The sequence below is a fragment of the Dreissena polymorpha genome, chromosome 1 (genome assembly GCF_020536995.1).
Source record: "Dreissena polymorpha isolate Duluth1 chromosome 1, UMN_Dpol_1.0, whole genome shotgun sequence".
NCBI lineage: Eukaryota > Metazoa > Mollusca > Bivalvia > Myida > Dreissenidae > Dreissena > Dreissena polymorpha.
In genome coordinates, this window is record NC_068355.1 from 211,151,816 (window position 1) to 211,166,294 (window position 14,479).

Consider the following 14,479-nt stretch of genomic DNA (forward strand, 5'->3'; position numbering starts at 1 on the left):
CCACCTGTAAAAAGATTCTGAACCACGAAAAATACAGAAAAATTTCTATGGTGACTATAGATGTTGAATAAGTTGAATATATCCACACTTTCAGATGCTTTTTGAGCTAAATCACCAATGACTAAAATTTTGAAGTCAGATTCCATTGACCACACATCCATGTCTTCTTTGCTTGGTAAACCCTCATGAAATTCAATTGTTTCTATTTGCTTTTTCATATTATCAAATAAGGGTTGATCTGTCGAATAGCAATAAATGATTTTTTTAATTCCCCGTTAACATGAATTGCGCATTTTTAAACACATTCAAAAGAAATGATGACTTTCCGCTACCACTTGATCCGGCAATAAAGAAAGTTGCAGGGCATTCAAATTTATTACAACAACAACAACATCATGACGTTTATTAAACTCAAATCACAAATACAGTGACACATGAGTATACAGTGGCAATGCATTTTTTACAAAAAGTAATTAACAATTGTGACATGGTGTTAACTATTATTAAGAAATTATAAGAGAGAAAGAGAAATGAAGATAAGATATGGAACATACATTTGAATTGAGTGGGGGAATGCTGATGTTGACCTAAGAAATAAACATTATTTCCTTTGGTCTCAATAACCTGTTTGTTTACCTGGGTAACTGAAACAGACTATAGTAATGTTGTTTTTTTTCGTTTGGCTCTATTTAAAGCCCATTGAATTTGATTGGTTAATTTATTTTTAGCTATGGCGCTTCGCTGATCTATGTGTACACCCTGTTATTAGGTCAGAAATGTGCGTTTTATTTGTGTTTTCACTCTTTTATCTGTGGAATAATCGCGGAGAGTGATTCATTAGTAGTTTGCATATTAACTTAAGTAATGTGGAGATTTAAAATTTGTGCACTGTACTTGTCTGTTTAAGGTAATTGTATTTGGGATTAATTGGAGTATTGAAATGATGATCAAATGTGAAATGACACGTTCACGTTACAATGACCGATGTTTATTCACAACATTGTCACTATCAGGCCAGATAACCATGTCCATGTTTGACTTGTGTCAGTGACCATGTGATTCGTAAGTAAAACTTTATGTTATTGTTTCAGCAAGTAGCTGTATAATATAATAATGTACAAAAATGTGTCAATTTGACCTACAGTAGTGAAATTGCATGACATGCAATACTGTGCATGTATTTTTGTAAGTGTACACATGGCACATGAACTTGATGAAGTCTTATTAACTATAAAGGTGAAAGGTATAGATGAGTTTCAAGTGTCATTGATTAGAAACATATATCATTGAGTATTTAAGTAAGGTTAACATTAAACTTGAGGTACAAACATGCGCATTGCATACAATTTGGCTAGTAAAAAGTTTAAAATATAAATTACAATTTGTTAACAACAATTAAGCTCTATGAGTAAATAAGGAATTTGTGGTATTAATAATGGTTGCCGGATTGGAAAAAAAAATATGCATAAACAATATTTTAAACATGCGTAGTGAATGAAGTAAGGTATTCAACATTTACTACGATGTAGTAATACCAATTAATATGTAAGATATGCATTCATCTTATAAAATCTTGATTGATTTATTGAAACAAAATGCCAAATATACTGACTGTATAAGAAAATATTTTGTTCTCTACATAATTAAGCTTATCATCGTGTTACTGTTTAAAGTAATATTTTTATGGATGTGGATTAGTCCTATAAAATTTAATTGTAAAAAAATAAAATAATAAATAAATAAATAAAAGATGATAAACATATGCACCAAGCTAAACTATTCAACGGGTTTATGTTTGAAATAATATTTTTATGAATTTGTATAAGATTTTAAATCCTTTAAGGTTCTTGTAGTCAACAATTCTTTGAATTTTAGTGTATTTGTTCTTCAGTAGTAGTATCCTTTTATAAACTTCTTTCTGTGTTCACTAACAAAGGGACATATAAGTATGTAGAGAATAAAATCATTTTGTATTAATTAGTTATACTTAATTTTTTAATAAAACTTTTTGCTTTAACATTTTTCATTCAGGTTATTTCAAATACACTTTTGTCTTGTAATTATTTTCTTCAATGTCCTAAAATAGTTTTATCTTTGTGATTATTATAGGTCTATTTTTGAACTTTTGTTGAAGGAAATATTTTCTAAATAATTTTCTACAAATTTCGTTTTTTTAATCTACTGATTCAAAAATATTTTTCTTAAAACTATTTCTTAGGCTTTTTTATTTTTTTATTTTTTTTTTTTTTTTTTTTTTTGATAAAACTTCTTCCTAAAACATTGCTTTTCTTAAAAAAATAAATAAATAAATAAATAAATAAAATCACTAATAAATTTCTTAAACTAAGTTTCCTAAACCATTCACCTTAAAAATATTTTCCATTTAACTTTTTTTTTCTATTTAGCTTTCAACTTTTTAAAATTATTTTCATATTTAAAAAATATTTTCATAAAACCATTTTGCATAAATTAGTAATGCTAATTTTTTTGTGTGAAGATTTTAATTAAAACTATTTGCTTTAACATTTTTCATTCAAGTAATTTCAAATACAATTTTGTCGTGTAATTATTTTCTTCAATGTTCTAAAATAGTTTTATCTTCATGTGATTATTGTTGATCTATTTTCTTTTCAACTTTTGTTAGAGTCAATATGTTCTAAATAATTTTAAACAACTGCTTCAAAAATATATTTTTTTTAGACAACTGCTTCACAAATATTTTTCTTAAACTATTTCGTAGTTTTTTTTTTGTTTTTTGTTTTTTTATAAAACTTCATTCTAAAAAAAGTTCTAAAGTTTCTAAAAATAAAAACACTCGTAAATAAATTTCTTAAACTTAGTTTGAAAAACATTCTTCAAAATTATTCACATTAAAAAAATATTTTGCTTTCAACTTTTTTACTTTCCAAAATCAAATTTTCAAAAAAAGATTGCATAGTCTTCTCATTTCATTTTATTTTTCTTAATCTAATTTTCAAAAAAAGTCCGAATAACTTTTCATACTAAATTATTTCTTAAGCTTATTTTCAAAAACAGTTTCTTATATTTAAAAAAAACAACAACATGTGTATAACTTCTCAGATTCAAAAAATTATGTTCGTATGTGTATAACTTTCCAAATTCATAAAATTATAAGACCATTTTGCTTTAATGATTTAAAATTTTGAAGATTTTAATTAAAACTGTTAACTTTTAACATTTTTCAATGTTCTAAAATAGTTTCATCTTCATATGATTATTGTTGATCAAATATTTATCTCACACGTGTTTGTTCCATTTGTTATGTTATCGAGGTGGTGTGTATATCAATTCCTAAATGTTTTGCTAATACGAAGATTTTTTAATAACATTTTCATACAACTTAATTCTTAAAAAATTGTTCTTTAACTTATTTTCAAAAACTTTCTCATAAAACACTGCTTTTCTAGAAAAAATTCACTCGTAAATTAATTTCTTAAACTTATTTTCAAAATCTTTCTTCTAAATACATAAACCTACGTTTTTTATTCAAATTCTTTAATTATTTTCATTAGTAAAATTATTTTCATAAAACCATTTTGCATTTATGAGTTATATTAAACAATGTTGATAATTTTAATTAAAACTTTTTGCTTTAACATTTTTCATTCAAGTAATTTCAAATACAATTTTGTCTTGTAATTATTTTGTGTAATTATTTTCTTCAATGATCTAAAATAGTTTCAATTTAATTTGATTAGAGCTGCAACGATTCACCAACAGCTCGATTCGATTCGATTTCGATGTCAGACACTCCGATACCGATTTTTTCGATTCGATTCGTCTCCAAACCTAGTTGTATCATATATTCACTCTTATGCATCAAAACTAACATTTCTGTTCAAATGTGATTTCAATAAAACACATAAAAAAGAATAGCAAATTAGGACTCACTTTTAATATAAAAACTTCTGACTAGAAGATTGTGTTGATTACACAATAATATAAAAAATAAATAAATAATCATAAGAACGTATCTGGAATCAGTTGAATGGTAGTACTATCACTATTACACCTTTACCCAAAACCGCTATAAGCATGTCTACCACAGTGCCATGACAGCATCACCTGGTACCTGTAGGACAAATCACATTCTGTAATAAACTTAACAAAACTCCAACAGAAATAGAACTACTTTTCTGGCTGGCGACTTGAGTAGTTGCACTTGTGCGACCTCTTTGTCTTGCTAAATCAACGTTATGTTTGCGTTTGACATATTGCATTAAATTAGATTAGTGGTTGAGCCGGACTTAGCCTACGCCACATCCGTGAAGCACAGTTTACACGTTGCTTTATTGGTAGGGCTACCATCCCGAAACCCAAAATACTGCCACACTTTTGATTTTAGCTTCTTAGGCGCATCTGATAATTTCAATTTGTCGGCAACAACTTGTTCAGCCATTTTGACGCTTTTTCCGAAAGTAGACCGTAACGGGCTTATTGATTGGATGACTAAAGTAATAAGCAACCAATCGCGCGCGTCGTAATTACAGGTAAAGATTAAACCTACACCTTCCTGTGTCAATAGTCAGAATACAGCGCGTTTTACGTATCTATGTATATATATATGTATATATGTTAAAGAATCGAATCGAATTTGGTAGGTTTGGTATCGTTATCGAATCGAAGCATTTCGAATCGATTTTCGATGAATCGGATCGAATCGTTGCAGCTCTAATGTATATATATATGTATATATGTTAAAGAATCGAATCGAATTTGGTAGGTTTGGTATCGTTATCGAATCGAAGCATTTCGAATCGATTTTCGATGAATCGGATCGAATCGTTGCAGCTCTAAATTTGATATAAACTATCAAAACCAGCCATTACTTGTTAGTTATTAATTATGTGATAATTGTTTATCAAATTTAATATGATCTCACACGTGTTTGTTCCATTTGCTGTTTAATCGTGATGGTGTTTTTATCAATTCCTAAATGTTTTGCTAAACATAATGTGCTCACAGTTCTTTTGTTATATTTTAAGTGGTGAATATTTGCATACATTGTCATTTTCCTCACTACCTTTATTAACACAGACATCTTCTGGTGATAAGTTTAATACTATGTACTTGCAACTAGTTTCATATTGTGTTTCTGTTCACGCGTAATATTTATATCATGAGTATATGACTCAGACAATACAATTTTAATACTATGTACTTGCAACTAGTTTCATATTGTGTTTCTGTTCACGCGTAATATTTATATCATGAGTATATGACTCAGACAATACAATTTTAAAACTGATTTTATCTAGTTTTTTCTATGACCTCAAAACAAACAAAAGACACATGCCTTAAGTGTCTTAAATTGTTTTGTGATTTTAACATTGCAAATATTTTCGATCACCCTCATTCATTTTGCTTTTTATCAAGAGAATGTACTTGTTTGAAAATAATTGACTGTGCAAAAAAAAAATAAAAAAATATATACACGTGTTATGCTTTAACAAATAAAGTTTAAGAGTTCGTTATTTTCTAGTAATATATTTTTCACAATTAAACTAAAAAAAATATAAAAAATTGGCGCATGATTACATAATGCTCAAACATAATGGCTTAATAAAGAGAAAAAAACTTTTGACATTTTAATCACCGAATAGCTTATTGCATTCTAGGTATATACAAGGAGTAGTGTTAACATTGCACGACTGAACACAGGAAAGCATTCTTATATTGTAATGCATATCATGGTGGGAATGTATATCTAAACAATAAACTCATACCCGCTATTCTTATTTTGGTTTTGTTTTTATAATTTTCAAAGAATTGTTTGTGAACATCGCTTACTGAAACTGTCGAATAATTACATTACATCTTTTAAAGGTTACATCTCTACTTTATGAAATTTTATCTCCCTTACAACCTTAAAATCTAATCGGATATCACAGCTTTAAATCAATAACAATAACTATGAATGTGAACGTAAATATCTGAATAAAAATAGGTTTTAACCATTAAACAAAAATCATTTCCCTCTTGCGTGTTTATATACTGCACCAATTATGTTTTAATCCAGTATGTACATGCATTTTTCTTATTACCGATTAGCTGAACGTTATTCATATTTAATAAATACATAACATTATTCATAAGTTAATACAAACATATCAATCGACTTTAAAATTGTAATGGGACCTGTAAACAATTAAAACTAGGAACATCGCTTTTGAGAGATAATTACCAAGCATTTGGATGTTAAGATATATCCGATGAAAATCACTAGATTATTTCACTTGCTTTGTAAATGATCAAAGTTAATCAGCGTGAATCGTACATGTAAACAAAACTTTCACGCCTGTTACTCTGACCCGATGAAATCACGTGACCAAGTCTACTACACCCGTCAATCACTTTCCCACGCACTTGTCAATAACCTATAGTCTGTTCCAATATTTGAAGTTACTAATCATTTAAAATGTATTACGCCCAGGTAAAAGACCAATTACCAGGTCATATAATCAACTAGACACACACCACGTCTCCAATGCCCTAAATAATAATTACCTAGGAAAATGTATGTTAGTTATTTCCCAAATAGATCTTACCAAACCATGTAATGTGAAAATTATGCGTCTATGACTATATTGTTCTGTATACTCATGTATTGCAATTGTAACTTGAGTTAAATAAAGTTCTGTTCTGTTCTGTTCTGGAATTTACATGGAAAAAAGACATGCTGATCATTTAACCCAGAATTTATCTCAAAACACACACATTTAAATATAAAGTTAACCCGATTGAAATTAAAAAATGAAAACCATTGAAATAGAATATCACATAAATTGATTTACTTTATAGCTTCTCGATGACTAGATATAAGCCTAAGCTGTAGATTAATTTTGATTCGAAATTTACTAAACATCAACAACATGGCTTTTTTGTCACACATTTTTAGGATTAACTCGCTAATTACCAATTATATTTATTGAAATGACACTATCATCTGTTTATTTTTATTGCTTCATGATATGTTTGATCACGTCTCTTTCATTCATATTCTCACCGATCGTCAAACATTGAATAAGTGCGTTTGATATTTTTTCAATTTATAACATCTCTAATATTTTAGAGGCAGAACATAAAAAAAGACTTAACAAAAGAATAAAACAACTTAACAAACTTATTTCGGCTTCAAATCATACTGCTGACATTCGTAAAGTAAACCAAATAAAGCCTTTAGGGCTTTCCCAAGCAGATGTTATTGGTTTAAAGTAACGGGTTGTTTTTGCAACGGATAGGAATCTTTATTATTCAACCAGTTGTTGATAAAATTCAAAGTAAACGCTCCTGGGTATTTTTTTCTCAATATGTGTTGTAATTTCACAGCACCTACATAACTGCCAGGTTGCTTAGCATTAAAATAGTATTCTGAAAGAATACGCTCCTTTTGTAATTTATCCATGGTTAATCAATATTGCTTGTTTATTTATAAACATTGACAGTGTGCACTATTCGAAAACAACTTTAAAAATGAACAACACGAATACTTCAATGCATATAAAATATTTATTTTATACACATAGTGATCTCATTACAAAACATGTTCAGTACATAATTTTATTTGTTAAATGTGATAAAACACTGATGAGTTTTCTGATATTTCTTTGTTTACAAACATGTGCTTTTCAACTCTCTCAATTGTCCCCCCCTACATTCAACAAGACTGGAGGAGTATTCCCCCTTAAATTAGCAATCAAATAAAACAGTATGTTCCCTTATACTATACAAAGTTAATATTATAAACATAATAACATTACAAAATATCAAACATTTACAAAACATGTCAACAATTTAAGGTAACAATCTTTTCAAAGTATTACATTGAGAAATATTAAGGGTTACACCAAAATCTGTAGCATTTCCGTTTGCAAAATGTCGTATGTCTATATATGTTTGGTTGCTTATTTTACAAAATGACAAAAACACATTATTTTCTAACGAAAATTGTTCCGTTCGATACAATAAAACCAATGGTGTTGTATTCATTTCAGAAGGCTTCCATTGCTGTGGAGTGCATTGAACGACATCATGGCCTAGAAGAACATACCCGGGGATAATACCAACAGCAACAAGTGTAAGTAAAGTTATCCTTTTCATCATGACAGTTCTACACTTCACGTTTTTTGCTTTTTGTAAAAGTTCGTTCTGTATATTTACATTGTTTACATCATACACAAAAGATACATTCCCATCAATATTATCTGAACACTCCATTTCTACTAGAAGATCAATCCTTGACTGAATAATAACGTTGAATTACTGTGTTTTTAAATCAGTTACAGCGAAACAATCTGTCTTCTATTTGTGTAATTGTAAGCACCATTTTTTTCATCTTGGCTTTCCATTGATCCGTTTTCATTATGGCTAGAAAGTCTTTGCTCTCTATAACTCGTTTGTGAAGGAAAACCATCTCTGGGGTAATACTCGAAATGGCCATCATTTCTTCCCAAGAACGTATTATGGCATTTTCATCGACTTCTTTCAGCATATCCTCGAAATAAAACTCAAGTTGATACTCCTCATCATCACATATCATGAGGCAGTCATGTTCTTTCTGTGAAGGGTGATTGGTTTGACAACCATAACAGTTCTTTCGAACAGTCATTGTTTTGACTTCACATAAAGCTTTTGCGTATAAAAAGTCAAAGTAGGAACGCATCATCATGACACTCGCTGAAGTTGAGATGTCTAATTGAGGGGGTGATGAAAATTCCACCCCCTCAGTCATGTTATTCTCTTCTTTCCCCATTTCATTGTTTAATGATAAAACACTATGTCCATCTTTACAACTGAGCTTAAAATCTTGAGATGATGAACAAGCCATATTCACTATGTGCTTCTGTCACTTGTTGAAGTGGGAATGAAACACAGTACTTGAGGATTTCTTTATATAGCTTTATATCTAACGAATTTTGTTTTCAAATTTTTCAGATCACGCAACCGCCAAAATGCACGCCGCCATTTTGAAGCATGTCTGAGTGAACCGATGGTTTCCATGGATTCCACGAAGATTCAATTGATTTGTTGGTTTTTAATTCTCCAATTATTTTTAAAAATAAACATTTTGGTGAATGCTGTTTGTGTTCTTCCAACGGATCATCTTCTTTCCCCCATTGGTGTAATCGTACTGCACACGAAAAACATTCTACTGTATCGTTTTTACCTGTGTAATAAAAGCCAGCTGATGATAACTGAAACTTGTTCGGTTGAATTTGAGGTGACCATAGATCAAATGTTTTAAGTCTATCTTCATAAAATGTGAGGTGTTCAAATTTGAACTCGAGTTCTTGAAATGCATTCATGGCGACTGTCCCTCTAAAAATGAAATCAGTAGTTCAACACTTTCTTTTAAACTACACATCGTTTCAAACATTGTCGTTGGTAAAATCAACTTGTTTTTTCCTTTTTTAAAAACCAGTTTTACTCGAGATCGTCTCTTTTTCAAAACTAGGGTAAAGTTATTGTCAAGTGTACAACTTATTTCTTTACACACCGGTGACCAGGTTATGTTTTCAAAACCATATTGCTTAAAATAAGATAGTGTATCTTCAGAAAACAGTAACTGTGCCTGTGCCATTATTCTATACGAAAATACACGCACGTATTGTACCCGCAAACGTCCACAAAAATTACACAAATGGATGAAAAGATAAACCACTTAATCCAACAACACTATTAAACCGTGCATACTTGTACCTTAACGATCTTATTATAACGCATCAATATGGCGGATCCATCCTACATTAAACCGACTTAAATCGTCAATATAGCGGCAATCATTCAAACCGCCAACATGCTCGCTCATGAAATGTTAAACCGATAGTAGTGAAACAGCTAAAATGCTTACTTATCATATTTCAAAGCGACACAAGTGAAATCGTCAATATAGCGGCAAATATTCGAACCGCCCGATAAAATGCTCACGTATTATATTTCAAACCGACGGAAACCGTCAAGATGGCCGCCAAACCGCCAACATTCTCACTCATATGAAACCGCTAAAAACCGACGGAAGTGAAACCGTCAAGATGGCGTCAAACCGCCAACATTCTTACCCATCATATATCAAACCGCCAAAAACCGACGGTTGTAAACCGCCAAGAAGGCCGCCAAACCTATCAACCAATCAGAAGGCCGATCTCACTCCATTTCAACCAATCAGAACGCTGGGTTGTCCAAGATGGCGGTATAAACCGTCCAAGATGGCCACGAAAGCCCTACTTTTATACTACTTATGTTGTTTTAACATTTGTGTCATTATGGTCCTAAACAAAGCATTTCAACTGAAAATTTAATATTTCTACATATATGCACATGAACATAGCAACTGAGGCTATTTTTAGACTTTCATTTCTATAAACACCATGCCATGTAAGAAATGTATATTGATGAATACTTTTTTAATAAAATATGAAATTGTTTAAGTAATCTTTGGAGGAGTATATATTGATATTTTACGCAACGTTTACAGAAAGGTTACACTTGATGTGAGATTTATTAATTTGCCATATTTTATGATGTTGAACATGTCTTATTGATTGTTATTACATTTATATCAGTGTGTGTGAGTCCTAAATATACATACAAGAAATACATCAAGCTATTCTGCTGCTTCAGTTGCTGCTGGGTCGGGACAACGATGCTGAGGATGTGGGGGACAAGCATGACGCAGAAGGTAAAAGAGACGCTTTGTCAGGCCTTTTCTTGGCCACTTTGGGAAAAAATGCAATTTTGGGATTTTGAATTTGTTTTGTGCTAAAAGTCCATTGATTTGGGAAAAACACATTTAATATAAGTTTTAATTATACTTCAAATTATAGGAATAAAATCCTATTATAATAGTTATAAACTTTGTTAGATCTAATTGAAACATAATTTAGATATAATTTTCATAAGAAACAGCATATAACACGCTTTGGGTATGGGTCTGTTAAACAGACCCATGAATACTCAAGGAAAAGTACTGCCTGTGTATTTCCTGTTTATTAAGATGAGGTGGCAAAGAATGGTATGAATTTACATAAGGTAAAATATCCTTTTAAATTGTTTGTTTATTGTAAAATCATATATATTAGTCCGCATGTTATTTCGTGGTTAAAAAAAGACTTTCATGGACGTGGTAGTTAATGCATGACTTTCTCAGTTTGGAAACAATAAATATGGAATTTGTGTAAGTTATTTTCCAGTGTGTTTGTATTTAATTTGTGGATCGTTTAACCCTTAAAATCGATAAAAAATAATGTCCCGCGAATAATAGTGTTTTTGCAGTGTATAAATAAGTGAAGTGTACGAGAATGATATGATATGATTTCACAGAAGGTAAAATGGCGTCTATTCTTGTGTATATCGTGTTTTCAGTACAACTTATTTTACTTGATGATCAATAACTCAAACCCTTCTCCAGCTCGATGCTTTCCAACTTACCGATACAGACACCTCAGAAACACAACACCGCAATAATTTCTGTCATCCCCATGCAGGCCTTGAGTTTTTGTAAAGCTGTAAGATATTTAATTAAGCCTATTTGATTGGAATCTATTCCATCTAATGCGGTATAGAGTCTTATTGCGAGGAGGTGTTAAGTTTTCATTGAGTATACAGTGTTGTTTTTTTAGTCAAAACAGGCCCCGTCACAAAGGAGCATGATTTACATAAAACCACCATTTTTTCACAGGATATTATGCGTTCTTGTTAGTTTCATGGAATAAATGCGTTTTGTTTCATGGAGTTAACGAGTATTGAAAAGTGTAAAGAAAAATAATTAAATTGGAAAATTTGTATGGGAAAATAATTAAAAGAAGCAAATTCGTTGAATTGATAGCACACGCCAATATGCTTCTGGACACAAAAGTATTATATTTGACACTCAAAACAACAATGTTTCAAGATACAAAGGGCCAAAACTCTGTTATGAACAGATGGTGTACACTGCCATTTGGCGTGCATCATCCTCTTATCCATATATATTCTCATTTCATGTTTCAATAAAATCGGCCAAAGCACTTCAAAAATATGGCTCCGGACACACAAAAAGCATTTTTCAAGATACAAAGGGCCATAACTCTATTATTAACTGATGGTGTACAATGCCATTTGGCGTGGATCATCCTCTTATCCATATGCATACTCATACCAAGTTTCAATGAAATCCGCCAAAGCACTTACAAGATATGGCTCCGGACAGACGGGCGGACGGACGGAAAGACGGACGGACGGAAGGACTGACAGACAACGCCAAAACAGTATCCCTCCGCCTATGGCAGGGGATAATAAAAAGTACAGAATCTCGTATTGAGCAACTCTAAACTCACAAATTCGCACTGAAAGAAGCCCAAACACGTTTTAATAATATTATATTTCTTCTTCGATAAAGCATATAAGAAGTTTACAGTATATTTACTGTATTCTGTTATATAAGTTAATATTATTTGCTCTTGAAAGCCCTTTATAAATTTAAGCACCGACAATTGAAGCCATATGTCTTATCAGGCATTATTATAATAATTTTCATTGTTCAAACATTTCTACGTAAAGGATCAATCTGAAGTTTGGCATGCACATTGAGGATAGATGAAAAATGATAAGGAAGTGCATATTTTTTGCGTTTTAAACAGGTCAGGTTGTTTTATAGGTTACATTATACTAAATAATCGTTTCATGTAGGGCTGTACTGACTAAAAAAATCATATTTTACTCGAAGCCATGTTTTACACTTTAGACTGGTGTTCTGGCTTTATCTCTTGGATATATTGGAAGGGAAAGAAAAGGTGCTCAGTATTTAATCCCTGACATATGATAAAGTTAGAGACTAAAGTACAAGTTTGACCTGAAAACAGTTACATTGCACTAGAAAATGGCCGCAAAATTTAAGGCGCAAAAGAAGTAGAGTTTGATTTGAGTAAAGTTAATGTTTGGTTTTAACATGACATATCTTTTTTATTGCTTAAATTGATTCAACTTAGAATGAACTTTCAGTAAAAGTTTGGTTATGGTGGTCTCTATGTTCAAAATGTTGCATTTATTTTCTCTTTAAGTTGACGCTTTTAAATTGAATTATATAGGGAAATCATTTAGTATATTGTGGCCTTTAATTAATTTAGCTTACACTAACAAGGGAGAGAACTGTCAATATGTACCAGCAGTGAGTTGTTGCCATTAAATTGTTTCATATTTTACTAATTTGTAATATATCTTACAACTTTTATGACATGATGGTTTACTTTGGAACTGTTGTCTAGTGTGAATTTAAACATAGTTTAACACCAAAGACCTGTAAAGGCATGGTAAAAATGGTGTGTGTGTTTTTGTAACTTTGGGAATACATTAATATGAAGTTGTTGCCTCCCATTTATTATTATCCCCCGCCATAGGTGGATAGATATTGTTTTGGCGTTGTCTGTCCGTCTGTCTTTCCGTCCGTCCATTCGTTCGGAGCCATATCTTGGAAGTGCTTTAGCGGATTGCATTGAAACTTGGTATGAGTATATATATTGATAAGAGAATGATGCACGCCAAACGGCGTTGTACACCATCTGTTTATAACAGAGTTATGGCACTTTGTATCTTGAAAAAATGCTTTTTTGAGTGATAAATATAACACTTTTGTGTCCAGAAGCATATTGGCAGGGGATATCAATTCAACGAATTTGCTTGTTGAAACTTGTATCAACAGTAAATCCTCTGTGAATGAATTGTAAAAGTTAACCGTTTATGATTATGAGAACAATAAACCATTTATTACTTTTAACAAGATGATTTTCCATTCTTTTTTGTTGTTATGCAGGAAAAAACTGGCTTAAGACATGAGCCACGCTGTGGAAAAATAGAGCTTAATGCATGTGCTTAGATTGTAGTCCCAGATTAGCCTGTGCAGTCCGCACAGGCTACTTAGGGACAACAATTACCTCTTTAAATGTATGTTTGGTTGAAAATAAGTATCTTCTTTTGTGAACATCCAGTATCGTCAGAAAGTGTCCTCCATGATTTGCTTATGTGGATTTCACATGCTAATCTGGGACGAAAGCTTCTAATATTGATGAGCGGCAATTTGGCTTATAAAATTACACTGCAAGTTAAGTAAGAATAATTATTATGAATTTACAGGTTATTAAAGCATTAGCCAACACTGTTTTAATACGAAATGGTTTAAAGGGGCCTTTTCACAGATTTTGGCATTTTTTTAACTTATTCATTAAATGCTTTATATTGATAAATGTAAGCATTGGATCGTTAAAGCTCCAGTAAAAAATCAAGAAAAAAATTTTAAAAAAGGAAAAGAACATTGCCCGGAGCAGGTTTCGAACCAGTGACCCCTGGAGTCCTGCCAGAGTCCTGAAGTAAAAACGCATTAGCCTACTGAGCTATTCCGCCGAGTACACATTCTTGACGTATTTTATACCATATATAAGCAATCTTCGTAGTTGCACAAAATTTAACGACAAAAACAGAACTCTCC

The 14,479-nt window shown here is 31.2% G+C and overlaps 1 protein-coding gene and 1 long non-coding RNA gene across 8 annotated transcripts in view; both read left to right on the plus strand.

Moving 5' to 3' along the window:
- The window catches only part of LOC127864858 (uncharacterized), a 322,960-nt gene that overhangs the window by 189,979 nt on the left and 118,502 nt on the right, over nucleotides 1–14,479 (plus strand). For 2 of the 7 annotated variants that reach the window (XR_008042315.1, XR_008042313.1), the window contains exon 2: nucleotides 10,642–10,699. The exons of the other annotated variants lie outside the window; for them this stretch is intronic. The gene's annotated coding sequence lies outside the window, so the exon portion shown is untranslated. The remainder of the gene's footprint in view (nucleotides 1–10,641; nucleotides 10,700–14,479) is intronic. 7 annotated transcript variants of the gene reach the window in all.
- On the plus strand, nucleotides 763–9,221 carry LOC127864865 (uncharacterized). The gene is made up of 3 exons (XR_008042323.1): nucleotides 763–1,062; nucleotides 8,016–8,098; nucleotides 8,956–9,221. It is a non-coding gene; the product is annotated as an uncharacterized LOC127864865 (long non-coding RNA).